Here is a 25,806-nt window from a genome sequence, read left to right on the forward strand (position 1 = left end):
TATTATATGAACAGACAAAGGCATCTTGTAGAGAGTGCGTACGTGTCTATTCAAACACATAACAATTCATATAGCATGTTTTAACCCTTCATTAGGGAGGTAGAAATATTCACTTTTACACTATACTTATTATAAGGAAATTGATCATATAAAAAGTAATATTTACAAAGACAGAAGAGCTAACCCTTCACTGGGCTACCAGGAGGGTATATAACAATAACCATTGGTGGGCAGTGTGATTATACAGTAAACATTGGTGGGCAGTGTGATTATACACTATAAACAATAACCATTGGTGGGCAGTGTGATTATACAGTAAACATTGGTGGGCAGTAGGAAAATATACTGTAAACAAACCGTTTTGTTGGCAGTGTGCCCTTCACATACCAAAAATCGAAGGAATCCAGTCCAACTTGTCTCTGCTGCGGTCTGATACTGCCGTCTGATGCTGCTGCAAAGTCCCCGTGGTGGGTGGGAGTGGTCAGGTAGATGCCAGTCAAATTACACTTCAGATAAATCTGATCACATACATCTGAAGTAAAAAAAAAAACACTCCGATGTGCACCTGATTTCTTCAGAATCAGATAAATAGTTGGGGAAGCCACAAAAATCTGTAGTTCAGACATATCTGACCCGGGAATGCGCCTCGGATCGGAAGAGCCATCCGATGTGACACATTTCTTCATATTTTTCGGTCAGATGCGTTGAAATCTGAAAAAAAGTGCCCAAATCGGACTAGTGGATGGGGGCCGTAAGTAGCATGATGTCACTCATTTGTGCTTTAGGTTCCCATGAAATGCTGACGTTCTACTTCAGATGACCATCATAGATCGTCTCATCATGGTAATGCCGAACCTGATGATATCATGTATAGTTATATAGTTACAGTACTCACCAATGCCCATCACATTATTAAAGTGTAGCATCACCTGGCTGCTTCCCAGCCATAGCTATTGAGAACAGAGTGCAGTGGGGGGTGCGCACATAATAACCACCACCTATTGCCCTGTGGGCCTAATTCAGAGTTGATCACAGCAGCAAATTTGTTAGCAGTTGGGCAAAACCATGTGCACTGCAGGGGTGGGGGGGCAGATACAACATGTGCTAAATTGCAGTGTAACAATAAAGCAGCCAGTATTTACCCTGCACAGAAACAAAATAACCCACCCAAATCTAATGGGCCCTAAACACTGGTCGATATAAGTGAAAGATATGATCGATCTCGATTATTAATGAACGAGATACCATTCATATCTTTCAGTGTGGAGGCACCAGCGATGAACGATGTGCGGCCCCGCGCTCTTTCATCGCTGGTTCCGGCTCGTTTAAACATGCAGCCCAATATGGGCAATCTCGTCCATATTAGCATGCAGTGCTATGGAGCCGGGTGACGGGGGGGGGGGAATTGAAGAGACTTCACTCCCCCCGTCACCTCCCCCCCCTTCTGCCTTATCGGACATCGGGCAGCTCGGCGGTGGGTTGCTAGGTGTGTAGGGTCCTTAACTCTCTCTGCAAATATTATATCTGCCCCCCCCCCTGCATTGCCCATGGTTTTACCCAACTGCTAACAAATTTGCTGCTGCGATGAAACTCTAAATTACCCCGTGTCCGCCACTGCTTGCAGCACTAGCGTGCTTGTACCAACCAGCGCCCATAAGACATACAACTTACAGTACTCCTCAGCAGCTGTGTTATTCTTAGTGTTTTTTACATTCAGTGGGGCCCATTTATTATTTAATATTTGCGGCTTATTCCCCAAAAATGGTTAACCACAAATATTTAGCATTCCCTGCTGCAATCCCTCCATTCCCGCCAGTAGGCAGCAGCTTTATATGGAGGATGCAATGTTGCCAGATTTACCGACCCCCATGTAGCTTATGGGCTAAACACTGCAATTTTAGCCAGCAGAGGGATCTCCCAGAACCCTCACCAGCAATGGCCACCATGCATGTGCGGTCAGGGGCACCGTGCATAAGTCTCGGAAACCCCTGCAGGTGCAGGTTACTACATTGGCCCTGAACAATCGCCCTGGGTGCTTATATCGCACCCAGATCTCATTGAATATGTAATCAATGATAAATAGTACCCTAAAACTTAACATGAACTTTGGCTATGCCGCACATTTTGTACGTAGGGTTGGCCATTGGAAGCATAAGAAACCATCAACGGGAAACCATCAATGGTTTCACCAATCGATGGACATCCCTTCTTGCCCCGCAGAGTGGGCAGCAGAGCAATCATGGGACAGGCGTGGGATGTAGCAGCGCGTTGGGTTTGGGGACTAAGCTACGTGCCCACGGTGCCAGCTAGGTAAAACTAAAATTGGTGCCTCAAGGCTATCAATGGCAGAGAACCATTGGATATTTGCCTTTGGTAGCAAACCATTGATGGTTGTTAACCATCACTGCCCGACGGCCACCCCTAGTTGTTGGCACCTGACCCATGTCTGTACACTTGGTCTGATACTGACCATCAGTGCGCACTTGCACCAAGCAATACTTGATGCAAATGATACATTTCATCCAGTCTATACGTAGCTCAAAGTTGTGACACCAAATTATACGAGAAGTCCGCATTACACCTCCGTTCCGCCTCTTCAGTATGTGCAAGTTCAACTCTGTATCCATCTTTTTAGTTTTGCTCTGAATGGAAGGCAGAAGATCTCGGGAAGGATGTTAGGTAGATGTTAATAGCAGAGTAGTGATCATGTGTGATGTGCACTGCTTCAAGAACCACTGATACAGTAATACCCCTTTCACATCAGCACCTCTGAACACGGGTTACTGGCATATGAACGCGCATAACCCGTGTTCATGTGCGGTATGAAAGGGTACTGGGATGAAATACCGGGTCTAGTGACCCGGTATTTCAACCCTGCTCTTGACCGGGGTTGAACCCGCGTTCAACCTGGCTCAGTGTCCGGTGTGAACGGGAGCCGAGTCAATGCGCCCCGGCTCCCGTTCACTCTCTATGTACAGGCGGCGCTTGGAGATCATGTGATAAGCAATAAGCCGGGCTGTTGACTGCGGTATGCAAGGCGTCTTACCTGGGAATGTCCCTGCATGATCCCGGGACCGTATTCCCGGTAAGACCCTGCATTTTTGGTGTGAAAGGGGTATATGTGACCTATTACCATTGCTGTGTTAAGAACTGTGCTGGTGGAGTGAGGAGACTGTTTATGCAAATACATTGCAAAATAAACTCACACCCCTTTCAGACTGACAGATATTTCCCGGATTATTGAACATGAACGCGCATCAACTCGGGAAATTGCTCAGTGTGAAAGAGTACAATATCCCGGGACGAGCGTCCCAGGATTTCATCCCAGGTCTCGATCAGGGTTGAATCCAGGATTGTCCCGGGATGCAGTGTAGTGTGAATGGGCCCTACCTGGTATTCAGTACCCGGGACTGTTAAAAGGCCTCTCATTGGAGCTTCCCCGGGCTCAGAAAAGGTCATGTCATCATCCAGAGCCCGGGGAAGCATCCAGGAAGTGGAGGAGACAGTCATGGCGACCTGGACAGATCAGGAGGTGAAAGAGCTGCTCAGCATAAGGGGTGAGGAGGAGATTAAAACAAAGATCACAGGCACAGTGAAGGATCCAGTCATTTATAAAAAATATTGCAAAGCTGCTTGAAGCAAGAGGCATGGGGGGTCATTCCGACCTGTTCGCACGCAGCGGTTTGTCGCTGCGGTGCGAACGGGTCCGGAATGCGCATGTGCGTCGTTGCCCGGCGACAGGGGTCGCCAGGTTACGACGCGGATTACGAAGAAAGCGGTCGCAGCGGCGGCCGCAAGAAGATTGACAGAAAGAATGCATTCCAGGGCGTCACCGTTGTCGGCCGTTTTTGTGGAGTGGTGGAGAAAATGAAGGCGTGGTCAGAAGAACGGAGGGCGGATGTCTGATGTCAAAGCCGGGACCTGTATCGCTGGAGCCGTCGCACAGGGTAAGTAGGGCTGGTCTTCTTTTACACAAAACTTTTTTAGCTTAGCAGGGCTGAACAAGCGATCGCAGCCCTGCTATGCAGAAATACACTCCCCCATAGGCGTGGACTAGTTGATCATACCAGCAGCAAAAAGTTGCTAGCTGCGATTAACCCGGAATGACCCCCATTATGGGGGTCATTCCGAGTTGATCGTAGCTGTGCTAAATTTAGCAAAGCTACGATCATGTTCCCTGACAGTCCACCCCCCACCCCCCCCCCGCACAAATACAAACGCATCGCACAGCGGCGATGCTTTTGTATTTGAGGAGTAACTCCCGGCCAGCGCAGCTCCTGTGGCTGTCCAGGAGTTGTTCGTCGCTCCCGCTGGCCGCATCGGCTGCGTGAGACGTCACGCTGCACCTCGCCCCCCCAACGGTCCGGCCACGGCTGCGTTGGCCGGACCGCTCCCCCTAAACGGCGGCTTAACGCCGCCGTTCAGCCCCCTCCCGCTCAGCGTCCGCCTCTGTCTCAGAGGTGATCGCTAGGTAACGAAAGCTGCCATGTGCCGGCGCACTGTGGCGCGGGCGCATGCGCAGTTCTGACCCGATTGCTGCGCTGCACCAAACTGCAACTAGCGATTGGGTCGGAATGACCCCCAATATTGCAAAGCAAACTCATCTAGTGTATTATGCTGTATGAGAGTTGTGTACTTGTAACTATTTATGCAAATAAAAGTTTATTTTTACAAGGCGTGGTCTAGCACCTAATATGTGATGCACTGAACCACATACATCGTCCTTATTCATCCACTGCAAATTTATGTGCTAAACACCAGTGTATTGGAGGGCAATCTGGTCAGGTCTGCTCCACCCAAGACCTAGTCAGGGATTGGGCGGAAGGGCATGTTCCATTATACCCTGTTGTTTACACCAAGCGCTAGAATACTCAGACCAACATAGGGACTAATTCAGATCTGGTCGCGCTAGTAAGCGATTTTTGCACCGCTGCGATCAGATAGTCGCCGCCCACAGGGGAGTGTATTTTAGCTGTGCAAGTGTGCGATCGCATGTGTAGCAGAGCTGTACAAACAGATTTTGTGCAGTCTCTGCACAGCCCGGGACTTCAGCCTGTTCGGGACCGAAATTGACGTCAGGAACCCTCCCTGCAAACGCTTGGACACGCCTGCGTTTTTCCAACCACTCCCAGAAAACGGTCAGTTGCCACCCACAAACGCCTTCTTCCTGTCAATCTCCTTGCGAACGCCCGTGCGAATGGATCCTTCGCACAAACCCATTGCTGAGCGGCGATCAGCTTTGTACCTGTGTGACGCACCTGCGCATTGCGGTGCATACGCATGCGCAGTTTAGATCTGATCGCAGGCTGTACGAAAAAGCAGCCTAGCAATCAGGTCTGAATTATCCCCATAATCGTCAATGCATACAACATAGATTTTTGCTTTGCAAGTGTGCGATCGCATGTGCAACCGAGCGGTACAAAAATGTTTTGTGCAGTTTCTGAGTAGCTCAGAACTTACTCAGCCGCTCCGATCACTTCAGCCTGTCCGGGGGCCGGAATTGACGTCAGACACCCGCCCTGCAAACGCTTGGACACGCCTGTGTTTTTCCAAACACTCCCAGAAAATGGTCAGTTGACACCCACAAACGCCCTCTTCCTGTCAATCTCCTTGGCAATCCATCGCTCAGCAATGATCCACTTTGTACCCGTATTGCAGTGCATATGCATGCGCAGTAGTGACCTGATCGCAGCACAGCGAAAAATCCTAGCGTGCGAGCAGGTCTGAGTGACCCCCTTAATCGTCAATGCAAAACACATTGTAGATACCCAATATAATATTCCCAGGCGTGTCAAACATATTTTTTACTTCCGCTGTTAAACCTATAATTGAGCTGGAACAATGCACATTCAGAAGGTACGTTGTGTAAAATGTAACATATTTCTTGTTATTCACAACAAACAATGGGGGTCATTCCGAGTTGTTCGCTAGCTGTTTTCGTTCGCAGCGCAGCGATTAGGTAAAAAAGCGGCAGTTCTGCGTATGCGGTGCAGTGCGCACGCGCAACGTACTTTCACAACAGCCGATGCAGTTTCACACAAGGTCTAGCGACGCTTTTCAATCGCACTGCTGGCCGCAGAGTGGTTGACAGGAAGTGGGTGTTTCTGGGAGGTAACTGACACTGTTTTCGGGGAGTGTGTGTAAAAACGTAGGCGTGTCAGATACAAACGCGGGGGTGTGCCTGGGGAAACGCAGGCGTGGCTGGACGAACGCAGGGCGTGTTTGTGACGTCAAAACAGAAACTAAACAGTCTGAAGTGATCGCAAGCTAGGAGTAGGTCTGGAGCTGCTCAGAAACTGCACAATCTTTTTTTGTAGCAGCGCAGCGATCCTTTCGTTCGCACTTCTGCTAAGCTAAGATACACTCCCAGAGGGCGGCGGCTTAGCGTTTGCACTGCTGCTAAAAGCAGCTAGCGAGCGATCAACTCGGAATGAGGGCCAATGTACATGGTACAACTTGCTAAAGTACCCAAGAGTTGATTCGGGTAGATTCCGATTATAGGGGATCTATTTATCAACATTTGCAGTTTTACCCCAAAACTGTTTATTGCTGCATATTTAGATTGTTTTGTTTTTGTGGTTATATATTAAGGGCCAAAAATCAAATAAAAAAGTGATAGCTGTAACTCATAGCTGTCACCCTCCTGGATTGTGCAGGAGACTGGGATCATATGAAGTCACCCGCTTCCCTAGAAGAGTAGGCAGAAATCCCGGACATGGATTCTCCTGTCCAATGCACATCGCTATGCTGGATTACACATGTGCGAGACCGGATATGATGGGGTGGGATGTGTTCAGCATCCTGGCTGTCAGGATGCCGGCGCACATGTGACGGACGCCAGAATCCTGATGCCACCCAGGAGATTGGCGCCAGATCACGGACAGCCGACGTCCAAAAGGTGAGTATAAAGATTCAGGGTTAGGGCCTGGGTGGGGGGGAGGGTTAGGCACTAGGAGGGATGATTAGCCCTAGCCGCCACCCCTCCAGGGTTAGCCATAGCTGCCCCCCCCCCCCCTTCCCCAGAGGGTTATAGTAGGGGACGGGGGGTAGAAATACTTGCCCCCTCTGATGTTGGGATCTTCAGTGTTGGAATGCCGCAGTCGGTCATGTGACCAACGGCACCCTGACCGCTGGGGTTTCATGTGTATTCCGGTAGGGAGGAAGAATCACTGCATACAAAATGTCGCAAGAGAGTGCTGCTATGAATACACGCAGGACCTCTAGCAAAATCTATATTACAGATTATCATCATCATCACTATATTATTATTATTATTATTATTATTATTCATTTATAATATATAATTGAATAACCTAAACAAGACGTGAAAGAGTTAACTATTCTGGGATTGTTTAAAAAGGTCACTTTAGCCACTGAGAAAGTGATCTGGGCTCAGAATAAGGGAAGGTATGAATCATGCACAGGGAAGCCCTGTTATCTAGGGCCAAGATGCACTCCTGCTTCTGCACGTGTTGCTGACAGTAACGTAGGATGCTTGTTTATGCATTTTTATTTTTACTCCAGACATATGGAGCCAGCTCATAGCAGAATGTACAGGCTACCGCCTCTCCTGGTTTTTAGGCGACCATCCAGATTTGAGTGATCTGTGCTGCCATCCCAATTGTGAGAGCAGTGATCATCGTGTTCCACGCACAGGCTGCCAAGTGTGTCTGCATTCAGTGGGAAGGGGAGGGGGGTTCCCTTCAGGGTGTCAGGAGCGCTGGTCACGGTGATGGTGGCTCAAGCTCTTTTGTCCAAACTGCTAGCGGGGCAAATGTTGGGTCCAGTGGCGGAACTAGCAAGCGGTAGGCCCAGGTGCGACAAAATGCTTTGGGCCCCCCCATCCCATCCAAGTCCACCCCCTCACCCTTGGAGAGGATCTGGTGAGGGCGACTTTTTTACACATTACGGCAGACAGCGTCGCCCTTTTTACACATTATGGCAGACAGTGTCCCCTTTTTACACATTACGGGAGACAGCGTCCCCTTTTTACACATTACGGCAGACAGCGTCCTCCTTTTTACACATAACGGCAGACAGTGACCCCTTTTTACACATTAAGGCAGACAGTGTCCCCTTTTTACACATTACGGGAGACAGTGTCCCCTTTTTTACACATTACGGCAGACAGCGTCCCCCTTTTTACACATAATGGCAGACAGTGACCCCCTTTTTACACATAACGGCAGACAGTGACCCCTTTTTACACATTACGGCAGACAGTGACCCCCTTTTTCCACATTGAGGTAGACAGTGACCCCCTTTTTACACATTATGGCAGACAGTGTCCCCTTTTTACACATTACGGGAGACAAGATACAAATTGTGCATTTAACAGTAGCGCTCTCCAACCACCATGTTTAAAACTTCACCATCAAAGTGAAACAGAATAATTACAAATGATTCACCATGAAGGAATAGAGGGGTTCTTCGCCCTCCCTTTGCTTAGATCTAGATAAGCAGCAGCACCCGCTTCTCTCTTTAGATCACAGAACAAATGGAAAATTCTCCAAAGCCTCAGAGAAAATCCGTAATGAATTGGGATGTGTTTACTTCTTGCTGAACATCCTAAAAACACTTTAAAAAGAGAGAGACATAGTGTAGCAGTCCTTAAACATAGATACTACTTTATTCCACAGACCGCACTTACAAAACAGTGAGTTAAAAGAAGCATTTAAAATCAACTCCAATGGACATATCACCAAGATGACATCTTTCCTCCTCGGGAATTCCTGTAACACCAGCTGGACACGGTGAGTAGGGGTGCCGGATTCCGGATCCACAGCTCCACAAAACCCAGGAAGACCCTTCAGAGCGAATGGAGAAAGTCCACGGAATGTAACAACAGGCGAAGCTCAACGCGTATCGGACATTCAGTCCTTCATCAAGAGCCCCTTTTTACACATTACGGGAGACAGCGTCCCATTTTTTACACATTACGGCAGACAGATTCCTCTTTTTACACAGTACGGCAGACAGCGTCCTCTTTTTACACATTACGGGAGACAGCGTCCCCTTTTTACACATTATGGCAGACAGCGTCCCCCTTTTTACACATTACGGCAGACAGTGTCCCCTTTTTACACATTACGGCAGACCGCGTCCCCTTTTTACACATTACGGCAGACAGCGTCCCCTTTTTACACATTACGGCAGACAGCGTCCCCTTTTTACACATTACGGCAGACAGCGACCCCCTTTTTACACATTACGGCAGACAGCGTCCCCCTTTTTACACATTACGGCAGACAGTGACCCCTTTTTACACATAACGGCAGACAGTGACCCCTTTTTACACATTACGGCAGACAGTGACCCCCTTTTTCCACATTGAGGTAGACAGTGATCCCCTTTTTACACATTGAGGCAGACAGAATAGAAAGAAAGAAAGAAAGAAAGAAAGAAAGAAAGAAAGAAAGAAAGAAAGAAAGAAAGAATTATACTTACAGTCTCCGCTGGCTCAGGCTCCTCGTGCAGCTACTGGCAGATGATGATCCCGGGCAGGAGAGAAGGTGGAGGAGGGAGGTGGAGGAGGGAGCCGCAGCAGCGCTGTGTTATTGGTGGAGGCGCTGCTGCTGCTGTCCCTTTCCTACCCCATTGGCTGTCCTCCGCCCCGCTGTGAATGCTAGGATGCGCTTCCCAGCATTCACAGCGGCGGAGGACAGCCTATGGGGAAGGAAAGGGACAGCAGCAGCGCCTCTATTAATTACAGTGCGCTGCTGCGGCTCCCTCCTCCACCTCCCTCCTCCTCCTTCACCCCCATGGCCGCTGCTCCTCTCCTGTCCTCGGCGGCGGCTGTGTGCTGCGGGCGGCGGTTGCCCGCAGCACACAGCGGCATGTAATGAGTCAGTTTGACTCATTACATGCCGCGCTGCTTTGGGACCCTAGACAGTGGCAGGCCCCAGTGCAACGCATTGGTTGCACTGGCGGTAGTTCCGCCACTGGTTGGGAGGTGTGAGAATGCTATGTATGATTCTGAATTATCCCGAATTACAGAGGGCATTGTCCACCAAGGGTGTTTGTTTGCAATTTGGAGCAATGGGGGCTATTAGAGGTGGACGCAGTGTTCCGGAAATCACAAACGGGCGATCGCATCATGATTGACAACCGGCGGGCATCCGTGGGTGGCGACGCGGCATTGGGGGTGGGGAGTGGACCAAGAAACGCAGGCTGTTTTTCGGAGCCAGCCAATGGCGTCACCTGCGTTTCCTGAGATTGTAGGCAGGGGTGAACCCCTATTTGAGTTTTTGTGCAATGCGATCGCAATTGAATTGCCCTGTGCTGGGTGGTCCCAGCATGCGATTTTAGTGTTCGCAGATTTTGCTAAAATAGTAAAATGTGAAATGAACTCTGAATAACCCCCACAGTGGTAAAGGCATTCCCCTTCTCATGAACCTGTTTGGCAGAGCTCCCTCTCGGTGACGGCATCTCCGCACGTGTCGTATTTCTATTTATTTCTTATTATTTCCCCCTATGTAAGCAATACATATGGTTTCCAGTACACATATTTGGAAAATACCAGCGTGCCACGCACGTGTGAAAGGGCTCATAGTATTATGACAACAGAGTGATGTGTACTTTGGAATGTTATTATCATGATTTCAGTAGTGACTACTGTACACAGGAATGGGAGCCATTGTTTGCACATACAATTAATAAGGAAGGGATAATATAGCTTTCATTGGCTTCATTGGTAACTGCCTGCTCTACAGTACAATGGATTATATTATAATGACGTTGTTTGTGAATTCCACGCTGACACCCATTGGTGCATCTCTTGTGCAGCTGACACCTTTTTTCACACTCAGAATTATAATTATTCATGGGGCATTTTTATCACCTGCAATCACTCAGATAATAATTTGGATCCATTAATACCAAGTAATAGGTTCCTCCTCTATTTGCTGCACACATGGCTTATGCCACCTGTACAGGTCCCCAGGTGTGGTATGTTAGGTCGACAGTTATCACAGCGGCATGAGAATGTCAGTATGGTTGATACAACGTCGACCTAACGTCTCTGGTGGCCCAGCGGTCATCAACCTGATCCTGACGGCTGCAGTAGCTCCAGCGTGGCTTCCATGTCCTGGTGGTCATGTGACTGTCACTTCTGGCGCAGACCTCTGGGTGACAATCAGCAGATCTGCGTTTCTAGTAAACTAAACTGAACATGATCTGCGAATCACTGAAATATATCTGTAATGTATGGGCAACTCAGATGGATTGGGGGAACAAGGGGGCTAATTCAGACCTGATCGGTGCTGTGCGTGTTCGCACAGCAGCAATCAGGCCTGAACTGCGCATGTGCCGGTGCCGCAGTGCGCCGGCGCATGACAGACAGCCGACCACTGTCTTAGCCTGTGATTGCCTCTGCCTGATTGGCAAGCAGAGGCGGGTGCTGGGCGGGAGGGGGTGGGCCAGCAGCAATTAGCCACCGTTTAGGGGGTGCGGTCCGGGCAACGCAGACGTGCCTGGACCATTGGGGGGCGGGCCGCGGCGGCTGCGTGACGTCACATGCAGCAGCTACGACCCAAGCTGCGACGGGTATCTCCCTGCCAGCGCGCAGGAGCTGCGCTGGCTGGGAGCTACTCATCCAGTACAAAATCATTGCCGCTGCGCGATACTTTTGTACTTGTGCGGTAAGGGGGGGGGGCGGCCCTCACATGCGGGGTGGACTAGCCCTGTGCTAGGTGTCCCCCAGCATGTCATGGTAGCTGATCATAGATGTGCTAAATTTCCTCACCCCGCAGCCTAACCTTAGTCCTATCCCCACAACGTAACCCTAACCCTCTCCCCATAGCCTAACCCTAACCCTCTCCCTGCAGCCTAACCCTAGCCCTCTTCCCGCAGCCTAACCCTAACCTTTTCCACACAGCTTAACCCTCTCCCCACAGCCTAACCCTCTTCCCGCAGCTTAACCCTAGCCCTCTCCCCACAGCCTAACCCTAACTCTCTCTCCGCAGCCTAACCCTAACCCTCTCCCCACAGCCTAACCCTAACTTTCTCCCCGCAGCCTAACCCTAGCTCTCTCCCCGCAGCCTAACCCTAGCCCTCTCCCCACAGTCTAACCTTAACCCTCTCCCCGCAGCCTAACCCTAGCCCTCTCCCCACAGTCTAACCTTAACCCTCTCCCCGCAGCCTTACCCTCACCCCACAGCCTAACCCTCTCCCCACAGCCTAACCCTAGCCCTCTCCCCACAGCCTAACCCTAACTTTCTCCCCGCAGCCTAACCCTAGCTCTCTCCCCGCAGCCTAACCCTAGCCCTCTCCCCACAGTCTAACCTTAACCCTCTCCCCACAGCCTAACCCTAACCCTCTCCCCACAGCCTAGCCCTAACTCTCTCCCCACAGCCTAACCCTAACCCTCTCAATGCAGCTTAACCTTAGCCCTCTCCCCACAGCCTAACCCTAACCCTCTTTCCACAGCCTAACCCTAACCATCTTCCCGCAGCTAAACCCTAGCCCTCTCCCCACAGCCTAACCCTAAAAACTCTCCCGGCAACCTAACGCTAGCCCTCTTCCTGCAGCCTAACCCTCTCCCCGCAGCCTTAGTCTATCCCTCTCCCTGCAGCCTAACCCTAACTCTCTCCCTGCAGCCTAACGCTAGCCCTCTCCCCGCAGCCTAACCCTAACCTTCTTCCCGTAGCCTAACTCTAACCCCCCCCCCCGCAGCCTAATTCTAAACTCTCGCCACAGCCTAACCCTCTCCACGCAGCCTAACCCTAGCCCTCTCCCCACGCAGCCTAACCCTAAACTCTACCCGCAGTCTAACCCTATCCCTCTCCCTGCAGCCTAACCCTAGCCCTCTCCCCACAGCCTAACCCTAACCCTCTCCATGCAGCCTAACCCTAGCCCTCTCCCCACAGCCTAACCCTAACCCTCTCCACGCAGCCTAACCCTAAGCTCTGCCCGCAGTCTAAGCCTATCCCTCTCTCTGCAGCCCAGCCCGAGCACTCTCGGCAGTGCCTATACCTAACTGTCGGCATTCAGGGAATGTCAATAATTTACATGTGGACATTTCAGATGTCGACGATGTGAACATGCTGACATTCTGAGGATGTCTACATGTTGCCTGTTAACATGTTGAACCATGTGACATTCTACTGTCGACATTGTGGTGTTTATATTCTGAATGTCGACACAATGACTGCCGACAGTGCGACTGGATAGTTTCCCAAGAGACGGATTACTGCAGACAGCTTCTGCCTTAGACAGGATATTGGCCCTCATTCCGAGTTGTTCGCTCGCTGCCGTTTTTGGCAGTGCAGCTATTAAGTGAAAAAACTGCAAAAATGCGCATGGTAAGCAGCGCTCATGTGCTAAGTACTTTCACACAAAACTTTGTCGTTTTACCCAAGCTCGAGCGACGTTTTTCAGTCGCTCGAGTGATCGTAGTGTGATTGACAGGAAGTGGGTGTTTCTGGGCGGCAACTCGGCGTTTTCAGGGAGTGTGCTAAAAAACGCAGGCGTGCCAGGCAAAAACGCAGGAGTGGCTGGAGAAAAGGGGGAGGGGCTGGCCAAACGCAGGGCGTTTTTTTGACGTCAAACCAGGAACTAAACAGACTGCAGTCATCGCAAGGTAGGTGTAGGTCTGGAGCTACTCAGAACCGGCAAGAAATTTTTCCTGTGCAGTTCTGCTAATCTTTCGTTTGCACTTCTGCTAAGCTAAGATACACTCCCAGAGGGCGGCGGCTTAGCGTGTGCACTGCTGCTAAAAGCAGCTAGCGAGCGAACAACTCGGAATGAGGGCCATTGTACTTATATAGCGCCACCATGCTGTATGGAGAATATGTTCATTCATATCAGTCCTGGAGTTTACAGTCCACATTAGGTCAGGTGCCAGTTAACCTACCATTATGTGTTAACATACATAAACATATGGAGAGAAGATGCAAACTCCACAAAGATAGTGCCTAGGTTGGTATTGAACTCCCCCAGGTGCCATGAGGCAGCAATGCCAGCCACTGTGTCACACTGTTGCACATGTAAGCGCCAGTAATGGTGTTACCACATGTTTTGGAGAAGGATGAGTCTGCAATGTGATGGAGTAAGTACTGACGGCCATGACAACACCATAGTTGCCAGTGCAGGAGACTCCAGAATTCGGGGGGCTTCCCCAGGACAGCCAAGAGAGTACACCAGCTTGCTGTTCTGGGTTCTTCATGCCACAAATCCAGGACTGCCATCAGAAATTATGGGGCCCAGGACTGACAAATTAGACAGGGCCCCCCTCCCAAAAAAAAAGATTCTGCCGTTCTGCTCCACCCCTATGTGATGTCATACATTGTGACATGACATAAAGATGGAGTGCTGCAGACCTACAGGAACGGTTTCGTCTGATGCGCAAATGAGGCTTATTTTAAGAAGTCCTCCTTGTATATCAGACTACTGTTACAGACTGGCTCACCTCTACCGTAATTAGCCAGGGGTGGGCACCCCTCTCTGTAAGGGCCGGGACACCAGACCAGTCCCCACAGTCCCCCACCGAGGGCTGCCCTGCACAAATCACTGTGTATTGCATCCATAGCCAGATTAAGGGGGGGATGCAGGGCATACTGTACCCCGGGCCTCCCTCTGTCAAGGGGCCCCCCAGCCAGAGCATAGTGACATTACTAGCTCTCCCTCTTGTGCAGCAGCAGAACCAGGCTGCCAGAATGTGAGCAGGACAGTATGCTTTGCAGGCATAGACACAGTAGTATCAGGTTTTAAGAGATATCGACGGAGCTTCCTGACCAGAGGAGAGATAGCAGAGGGGAGAGAGCTGTAAGTTACCCAGGGATTCCAGCTTCTCCTCCCGCCTGGGTGTCAGGGTCCTGTGTAATCTGTTATCTAATGAGAGCATTTGGGTCTAGAGAGAGACACACACAGAGCATCCTCCTGAGTCTTGTCCCAGTGTGTTAGTAGTACAGAGGCTGCTGCTATTGCATTATTGCAAGATAAATTATAGAAACACTTTTTCTATGTGTATTTTAAGCTTAAATTGTCTTTGTTTCACTGCAGGAAAACATTATAAAATAATAGTTTCTCTATTAGGTGGAGATATAAACAGTACCCAGGCCTTATTAAACTATTAGTTTAAATCTAATATAAACCATTGGTTTAAATTTAATATACACAATCCATACATCCCAACATGACTCATTCCAAGAGGGACAAAACGCTCTCTACCTGAACTACCCTCTTCTTATAATTGTAATAATTTTTGTTGAAATACCTTATTTATCAATGAAATAGTTCAACATGTGATGCCAATCATATATTAAAAGGGAAGTCCAGGTAGAGAGCATTTTATCCCTCCTGGCATGTTATCTCCCCCCACCCCCGCTTCCACCTGGGCCCCCCTGTCCTTAATGCCCCAGGCCCCCCCCCAAGGCTTAATCCGGCCCTGATTGCATCAATTTGGCTCCACCCCTCGCTGCCTGATGCCACAAATCCTGACACTGAGCAACACTGAGTGACACCACAATTAGTGGCACCTACCACTGGGATCTCATGGTGGGGATTGAATAAATGTCATCAGGTAGGCCTGCTAACTTAGGTAAAGTGATGATTATAATAAGAATTTACTTACCGATAATTCTATTTCTCGGAGTCCGTAGTGGATGCTGGGGTTCCTGAAAGGACCATGGGGAATAGCGGCTCCGCAGGAGACAGGGCACAAAAAGTAAAGCTTTAGGATCAGGTGGTGTGCACTGGCTCCTCCCCCTATGACCCTCCTCCAAGCCAGTTAGGTACTGTGCCCGGACGAGCGTACACAATAAGGGAGGAATTTTGAATCCCGGGTAAGACTCATACCAGCCACACCAATCACACCGTACAACTTGTGATCTAAACCCAGTTAACAGTATGATAACAGCGGAGCCTCTGAAAAGATGGCTCACAACAATAATAACCCGATTTTTGTAACTATGTACAAGTATTGCAGATAATCCGCACTTGGGATGGGCGCCCAGCATCCACTACGGACTCCGAGAAATAGAATTATCGGTAAGTAAATTCTTATTTTCTCTATCGTCCTAGTGGATGCTGGGGTTCCTGAAAGGACCATGGGGATTATACCAAAGCTCCCAAACGGGCGGGAGAGTGCGGATGACTCTGCAGCACCGAATGAGAGAACTCCAGGTCCTCTTTTGCCAGGATAACAAATTTGTAGAATTTTACAAACGTGTTCTCCCCTGACCACGTAGCTGCTCGGCAGAGTTGTAATGCCGAGACCTCTCGGGCAGCCGCCCAAGATGAGCCCACCTTCCTTGTGGAATGGGCCTTAACCGATTTAGACTGTGGCAGGCCTGCCTCAGAATGTGCAAGTTGAATTGTGTTACAAATCCAACGAGCAATCGATTGCTTAGAAGCAGGCGCACCCAACTTGTTGGGTGCATACAGTATAAACAGCGAGTCAGATTTTCTGACTCCAGCTGTCCTGGAATATATTTTCAGGGCCCTGACAACTTCTAGCAACTTGGAGTCCTCCAAGTCCCTAGCAGGTGCAAGGCACCACAATAAGCTGGTTCAGGTGAAACACTGACACCACCTTAGGGAGAGAACTGGGGACGAGTCCGCAGCTCTGCCCTGTCCGAATGGACAAACAGATATGGGCTTTTTTGAGAAAAAACCACCAATTTGACACTCGCCTGGTCCAGGCCAGGGCCAAGAGCATGGTCACTTTTTATGTGAGATGCTGCAAATCCACATATTTGACTGGTTTTAAACCAATGTGATTTGAGAAATCCCAGAACTACGTTGAGATCCCACAGTGCCACTGGAGGCACAAAAAAGGGGTTTGTATATGCAATACTCCCTTGACAAACTTCTGGACTTCAGGAACTGAAGCCAATTCTTTCTGGAAGAAAATTTACAGGGCCGAATTTGAACCTTAATGGACCCCAATTTGAGGCCCATAGACACTCCTGTTTTCAGGAAATGCAGGAAACGACCGAGTTGAAATTTCTTTGTGGGGCCTTCCTGGCCTCACACCACGCAACAAATTTTCGCCACACGTGGTGATAATGTTGTGCGGTCACCTCCTTTCTGGCTTTGACCAGGGTAGGAATGACCTCTTCCGGAATGCCTTTTTTCCCTTAGGATCCGGCTTTCCATCGCCATGCCGACAAACGCAGCTGCGGTAAGTCTTGGAACAGACATGGTACTTGCTGAAGCAAGTCCCTTCTTAGCGGCAGAGGCCATAAGACCTCTGTAAGCATCTCTTGAAGTTCCGGGTACCAAGTCCTTCTTGGCCAATCCGGAGCCATTAGTATAGTTCTTACTCCTCTACGTCTTATAATTCTCAGCACCTTAGGTATGAGAAGCAGAGGAGGGAACACATACACCGACTGGTACACCCACGGTGTTACCAGAACGTCCACATCTATTGCCTGAGGGTCCCTTGACCTGGCGCAATACCTGTCCCGTTTTTTGTTCAGACGGGACGCCATCATGTCCACCTTTGGTATTTCCCAACGGTTTACAATCATGTGGAAAAAACTTCTCAATGAAGTTTCCACTCTCCCGGGTGGAGGTCGTGCTGAGGAAGTCTGCTTCCCAGTTTCCATTCCCGGGATGAAAAACTGCTGACAGTGTTATCACATGATTTTCCGCCCAGCGAAAAGTCCTTGCAGTTTCTGCCATTGCCCTCCTGCTTCTTGTGTCGCCCTGTCTGTTTACGTGGGCGACTGCCGTGATGTTTTTCCCACTGGATCAATACCGGCTGACCTTGAAGCAGAGGTCTTGCTAAGCTTAGAGCATTATAAATTTACCCTTAGCTCCAGTATATTTATGTGGAGAAAAGTCTCCATACTTGATCACACTCCCTGGAAATTTTTCCCTTGTGTGACTGCTCCCCAGCCTCTCAGGCTGGGCTCCGTGGTTACCAGCATCCAATCCTGAATGCCGAATCTGCGGCCCTCTAGAAGATGAGCACTCTATAACCACCACAGGAGAGACACCCTTGTCCTTGGATATTGGGTTATCCGCTGATGCATCTGAAGATGCGATCCGGACCATTTGTCCAGCAGATCCCACTGAAAAGTTCTTACGTGAAATCTGCCGAATGGAATTGCTTCGTAGGAAGCCACCATTTTTACCAGGACCCTTGTGCAATGATGCACTGTTTTTAGGAGGTTCCTGACTTGCTCGGATAACTCCCTGGCTTTCTCTTCCGGGAGAAACACCTTTTTCTGGACTGTGTCCAGAATCATCCCTAGGCACAGCAGACGTGTCGTCGGGATCAGCTGCGATTTTGGAATATTTAGAATCCACCCGTGCTGATTGTAGCAGTATCCGAGATAGTGCTACTCCGACCTCCAACTGTTCCCTGGACTATGCCCCTATCAGGAGATCGTCCAAGTAAGGGATAATTAAGACGCCTTTTCTTCGAAGAAGAATCATCAATTTGGCCATTACCTTGGTAAAGACCCCGGGGTGCCGTGGACAATCCAAACGGCAGCGTCTGAAACTGATAGTGACAGTTCTGCACCACGAACCTGAGGTACCCTTAGTGAGAAGGGCAAATTTGGGACATAGAGGTAAGCATCCCTGATGTCCCGGGACACTATATAGTCCCCTTCTTCCTGGTTCGTTATCACTGCTCTGAGTGACTTCATCTTAATTTGAACCTTTGTAAGTGTTCAAAAAAATTTTTTTTTTTTTTTTTAGAATAAGTCTCACCTAGCCTTCTGGCTTCAGTACCACAATATAGTGTGGAATAATACCCCTTTTCTGTAGTAGGAGGGGTAATTTAATTGTCACCTGCTGGGAACACAGCTTGTGAATTTTTTCCCATACTACCTCCTTGTCGGAGGGAGACTTGGTAAAGCAGACTTCAGGAGCCTGCGAAGGGGAAACGTCTCGACATTCCCATCTGTACCCCCGGGATACTACTTGTAGGATCCAGGGGTCCTGTACGGTCTCAGCGCCATGCTGAGAACTTGTCAGACGCGGTGGAACGCTTCTGTTCCTGGGAATAGGCTGCCTGTTGCAGTCTTCTTCCCTTTCCTCTATCCCTGGGCAAATATGATCTTATAGGGACGAGAGGACTGAGGCTGAAAAGACGGTGTCATTTTCTGCAGAGATGTGACTTAGGGTAAAAAACGGTGGATTTTCCAGCAGTTGCCGTGACCACCAGGTCCGATGGACCGACCCCAAACAAGTCCTCTTCCTTTATACGGCCATACTGTGCCGTTTGGAATCTGCATCACCTGACCACTGTCGTGTCCATAACATCTTCTGGCAGTTATGGACATCGCGTTTATTCATGATGCCAGAGTGCAAATATCCCTCTGTGCATCTCGCATATATAGAAATGCTCTATAGTCAATAAAATACTGTCCCTGTCAAAGGTATCAATATTTTTAGTCAGGGAATCCGACCAAGCCACCCTAGCTCTGCACATCCAGGCTGAGGCGATCGCTGGCCGCAGTATAACACCAGTATGTGTGTATATACTTTTTATTATATTTTTTAGCCTTGTCAGCTGGTCCTTGAGGACGGCCCTATCTATAGACGGTACCGCCACTTGTTTTGATAAGCGTGTGAGCGCCTTATCCACCTTAAGGGGTGTTTCCCAACGCGCCCTAACTTCTGTCGGGAAAGGGTATACCGCCCATAATTTTCTATCGGGGGGAACCCACGCATCATCACACACTTTATTTAATTTATCTGATTCAGGAAAAACTATGGTAGTTTTTTCACATCCCACATAATACCCTCTTTTGTGGTACTTGTAGTATCAGAAATACGTAACACCTCCTTCATTGCCTTTAACGTGTGGCCCTAATAAGGAATACGTTTGTTTATTCACCGTCGACACTGGATTCAGTGTCCCTGTCTGTGTCTGTGTCGACCGACTAAAGTAAACGGGCGTTTTAAAACCCTTGACGGTGTTTTTGAGACGTCTGGACCGTACTAATTGTTTGTCGGCCGTCTCATGTCGTCAACCGACCTTGCAGCGTGTTGACATTATCACGTAATTTCCTAAATAAGCCATCCATTCCGGTGTCGACTCCCTAGAGAGTGACATCACCATTACAGGCAATTGCTCCGCCTCCTCACCAACATCGTCCTCCTACCTGTCGACACACACGTACCGACACACAGCACACACACAGGGAATGCTCTGATAGAGGACAGGACCCACTAGCCCTTTGGAGAGACAGAGGGAGAGTTTACCAGCACACACCAAAAACGCTATAATTATATAGGGACAACCTTATATAAGTGTTTTCCCTTATAGCATCTTAATATATATATAAGCATATCGCCAAATTAGTGCCCCCCCTCTCTGTTTTAACCCTGTTTCTGTAGTGCAGTGCAGGGGAGAGCCTGGGAGCCTTCCCTCCAGCCTTTCTGTGAGGGAAAATGGCGCTGTGTGCTGAGGAGATAGGCCCCGCCCCTTTTTCGGCGGCCTCGTCTCCCGCTCTTAACGGATTCTGGCAGGGGTTAAATATCTCCATATAGCCTCCGGAGGCTATATGTGAGGTATTTTTAGCCAAAATAGGTATTCATTTGCCTCCCAGGGCGCCCCCCTCCCAGCGCCCTGCACCCTCAGTGACTGCCGTGTGAAGTGTGCTGAGAGGAAAATGGCGCACAGCTGCAGTGCTGTGCGCTACCTTTAGAAGACTGAGGAGTCTTCTGCCGCCGATTCTGGACCTCTTCTTACTTCAGCATCTGCAAGGGGGCCGGCGGCAAGGCTCCGGTGACCATCCAGGCTGTACCTGTGATCGTCCCTCTGGAGCTGATGTCCAGTAGCCAAGAAGCCAATCCATCCTGCACGCAGGTGAGTTCACTTCTTCTCCCCTAAGTCCCTCGTTGCAGTGATCCTGTTGCCAGCAGGACTCACTGTAAAATAAAAAAACCTAAGCTAAACTTTCCTAAGCAGCTCTTTAGGAGAGCCACCTAGATTGCACCCTTCTCGGCCGGGCACAAAATCTAACTGGCTTGGAGGAGGGTCATAGGGGGAGGAGCCAGTGCACACCACCTGATCCTAAAGCTTTACTTTTTGTGCCCTGTCTCCTGCGGAGCCGCTATTCCCCATGGTCCTTTCAGGAACCCCAGCATCCACTAGGACGATAGAGAAATGGTGTTGTCATTGTGCAAGAGGTCGATGTAAAAAAAAAGTGCAGTATGAATAATGTTTTGTGATGTTGCATGGGTATCCGGTCTTTAGGTCGACAACACTTGGCTCATGGTCATTAGGTCGACATGGTCACTAGATCAACATGGCAAAGGTCGACACATGAAAAGGTCGACATGAGTTTTAAAAAAAATGTAAAAAAACCCAAACTTTTTAATACATTACGATCCACGCGGACTACGATCGGGAATAGTAACCTGCCCGAAGCTCGCTCGCCATGCAGGGTGCACTAATTGGGGTTCCCAGTCACTTTACGAAGAAAACGACACCCAATTTTTGTTTTAAAAAACTCATGTCGACATTTTCCATGTCGACCTTACACACGTTGACTTAATTAATGTGTCGACCTAGTCACTATCGACCAATAGTGGCCGCCCTGACTGTCGACCTCGTTACGGTTGACCCAACGATCCACACCCGTTGCATGCCTAATTTTCCCGGGAAGTGTATGGGGTAAAATTTACTAAGGTGGGAGATTTTTAGAACTGGTGATGTTCCCCATAGCAGCCAATCAGATTCTACTTAACATTTATCTAGCTCTAGCTGCTTCTAGAAGATAATAGATAGAATCTGATTGATTGGTTAATATGGGCATCATCACCAGTACTAAAAAAACTCCCACCTTAGTAAATTTACCCCTATGAGTTTACGTGCCTGGATGTCTGCGTCCGCTACCAATTTTGCATATTGATATTGGTGGTCATTCCGAGTTGATCGCTCGCTAGCAGTTTTTAGCAGCTGTGCAAACGCATTGTCGCCGCCCACTGGGGAGTGTATTTTCGCTTTGCAGAAGTGCGAACGCCTGTGCAGCAGATCGCCTGCAAACACATTTTGTGCAAAACAAGACCAGCCCTGTACTTACTCTTCGTGTGCGATGATTCTAACGTTGGAGGGTTGGCTTTTGACGTCACACACCCGCCCAGCGTTCGCACAGCCCGCCTGCATTTTTCTGGCACGCCTGCGTTTTTCTAAGCACTCCCTGAAAATGGTCAGTTGACACCCAGAAACGCCCCCTTCCTGTCAATCTTCTTGGTGGCCACCAGTGCGAATGAAAACGTTACTAGAACCTGTGCAAAACCACAAAGGACTTTGTACCCGTACGTTGCGCGTGCGCATTGCGGTGCATACGCAGAAATGCAGATTTTTAGCCTGCTCGCTGCGCTGCGAACAGCGGCAGCTAGCGATCAACTCGGAATGGCCCCCATTGTACTTCTACAGGATAGCACATTTCACACTTCAATCAATGTGATTATAGCCTTCAAACATGAATTAATGGTAAACCTGATGTCGCCTAACTCCCATGATCAAATTAAGACACAACTGAAGCTAAACCAGACAGAATTTGAGGGGAAAAGGTCTTTAATTATTAATGGGTCCTACACAGTGGAAGTAGGATGGACTGTGACTATTTCACCCTTGCATGTTTTCAGACTCACACTACCATACCCTCCAACACTGCCGAGCTGAAAATCGGTCCAAATAAGAGAAGGGGGCGTGGTCACGGGTAAATGAGGCGCGGCCCAGCAGCGCTCCCATAGACTTCAATAGGAATGGGAGACGCTGAAAACCGACACATAGGGGTATATGCAATATCGGTCGAATTGCCGCAAATGTAAAAAAATGGGGCATTTTCGACACAAAAAAAAAAAATCGACAATGCAATACAGTACTTTTCGCCAAAAAAAACGTCCGTTTCAGATTCGACTTTTTGAAATTCCACAGTTGTCAAATTCGACATGTCTGCAATAGTAAAAATGAGGCTTTTCGACAAAAGTATATTCAATTGAAGAATGTCGATACGACAACAGTGCGTTTCGACAGTCATTTCGAAAAACCTTCATGGAACAGCTTTGACCCAGTGGATGTAAAGGACACTGCTGAAATTGCTCGGATTTTGCGTCCCACCACCTGTGATCTGGACCCAGCCTCAACCAAGCTTCTAATAGGTTGTATGGATATAATTGGTCCTGTCGTTACAAAAATTGTTCAATGCTCTTTGCAGACGGGCATTTTTCCTGGACCCCTAAAGGAAGCAATTGTTAGACCGCTTCTAAAAAACCGACTGCATGACCAACTACAGACCGGTATCAAACCTTCCTTTCCTAGGAAAGGTTATTGAGAAAGTCGTTGCAAATCAACTGGAAACCCGCCTGACAACCCATGATATTTATGATCCATTTCAATCAGGATTCAGGAGAAGACATAGCACTGAAACAGCCCTGGTGTGTGTGTTAAATGATCTTCTGATGGCAAAAGACAGAGGTGACTGTTCAATATTAATTCTTCTGGATCTCTCGGCAGCATTTGATACCGTGGACCATGGGCTTCTGATTGAGCGACTGATACATTTTTGTGGACTGGATGGCATAGTCCTCAGCTGGTTCAAATTATTTCTCACAGGCAGGTCACAGAGAGTATCGTCTGGATTATACTCATCACCCCCAGTGCCATTGCCATGTGGTGTCCCACAAGGTTCTATACTATCCCCCATGCTTTTTGCAGTATACATGCTCCCATTGGGTGAAATAATCAGGCGCCATGGCCTGGTCTACCACTGCTGTGCAGATGATACACAACTGTACTTGTCCTTTGCTCCGGGCACTGATAACCCAATAGCAACCCTAAATGGCTGTCTAGCTGAACTACAGGAGTGGATGAGCGCCAGTTGGCTGCGACTGAACCCGGATAAAACAGAGGTCCTTATGATACGACCGCAACATCAAAGGACAAGACTGCAGCATAGCCAACCAACTGGACTTACACTCGGGGATTCAGAATTACAGACCAGTGATCGTGTGCGGAATCTTGGCGTTGTCCTGGATGGGTGTGGTTCATCAAATCGACAGTGTCTAGGTCGACAATGTCTAGGTCGACCACTATAGGTCGACAGTCACTAGGTCGACACGGATGGAAGGTCGACAGGGTTTCTATGTCGACATGTGATAGGTCGACAGGTCTAAAGGTCGACATGAGGATTTTTTTTTTTTTGGGTGTCGTTTTCTTCGTACAGTGACCGGGATCCCAAATTAGTGCACCGCGTCCCCTCGCATGGCTCGCTTCGCTCGCCATGCTTCGGGCATGGTGCCTTCGCTCCGCTACCGCTTCGCTCGGCACACTTTACCGTTCCAATCGTAGTCCACGTGGATCGGTAAGTATGAAAAAAATCAAAAAAAGGAAAAAAAATTGAAAACCTCATGTCGACCTTTCGACCTGTCGACCTAGCACATGTCGACCTAGAAACCATGTCGACCTTCCATCCATGTCGACCTAGTGACTGTCGACCTATAGTGGTCGACCTAAACATTGTCGACCTAGACACTGTCGATCTTCAGACCGGATCCCGTCCTGGATGGTGGCTTGACACTTAAACATCAGATATCAGCCACAATCAAATCCTCATTCTTTCACCTGAGGAACATAGCCAGAATCAAGCACTTAATTCCCTCAGATGATATGCCAAAAGTCATACATGCATTTGTATCATCTCGTTTAGACTACTGTAATGCCCTCTACCTTGGTCTACCAGCAAAAGAATTGCAACGCTTACAGCTGGTGCAAAACACAGCTGCCAGGCTATTAACCAACCAGCCCCGTTCTAGCCACATAACACCCATCCTCTACTCCCTTCACTGGCTGCCTGTAAGATGGCGAATCATCTTCAAGATTGGCTTACTGAGTTTCAAAGCATTACATGACCAAGGCCCAAGGGACCTGAAACAGCTTCTGACCCCATACTGCCCCACTCGATAACTGCGATCTGTAGATGAAGGACTTTTAGCAGTACCTAGAATCTACCGTAATTCATCTGGGGGTCGAGCTTTTAGTCATGCGGCTCCGACTCTATGGAACTCACTTCCCCGCACAGTGCGAGAGGCCCCAACTATAGAATCCTTCAAAAGTAGACTCAAGACTTTTCTGTTTACTCAGGCATTTCCATAATGTCCTTTCTAGTATCTTCATGCTTCTGTATTTTATGAAAATGTACTTCATTATTTTCTGTACTATATTATGCTATGTATCTGTTAAGCGCCTTGAGTCCTATTGGAGAAAGAGCGCTATATAAATAAAATTATTATTATTATAATTATTATTATTATTTCGTCAATTTCAGTCCGCCTCATTTTGGTGGCGGAATCTAATAAAAAAATTTAAAAACATGTTTTTTGTGTGTTTTTTGTTGTTGCTAATAGCATATCTATTTATATTAGAAGGGATTATCTACTTGGTCTGTCTATTAGGAACCACAAGTATTATTTATATATTTTTTAAAAGAATATATATATTTTTTTTACTGACTAAAATAATATGAAGAGATCAGAGCATGTTTTTCAGTGGGAAGGGGTGGGAATGGGTAAAAAATCAAGAAAAAAAATGTCCCCCGGCTGTGGCATTATCTCTCTGACTAGTGGAGCCCGGTGCTGGTGTTAAAAATACGGGGGACCCCTACGCTTTTTGTCCCCAGTATTTTTTGCACCAGGACCGGACGCAGAGCCCGGTGCTAGTTGTAAAAATACGGGGGATCCCCTGTCAATTTCCCCCCCGTATTTTTACAACCAGGACCGGCTCAAAGAGCCCGAGGCTGGTTATGCTTAGGAGGGGGGACCCCACGCAATTTTTTTCTGGGTTTTTTAAACACTTTTGTGCCGTCCAAAAAGTCGAATCCAGGACGCACATATCCG

The sequence above is a fragment of the Pseudophryne corroboree genome, chromosome 3, assembly GCF_028390025.1.
Source record: "Pseudophryne corroboree isolate aPseCor3 chromosome 3, aPseCor3.hap2, whole genome shotgun sequence".
NCBI classification, from domain to species: Eukaryota; Metazoa; Chordata; class Amphibia; order Anura; family Myobatrachidae; genus Pseudophryne; species Pseudophryne corroboree.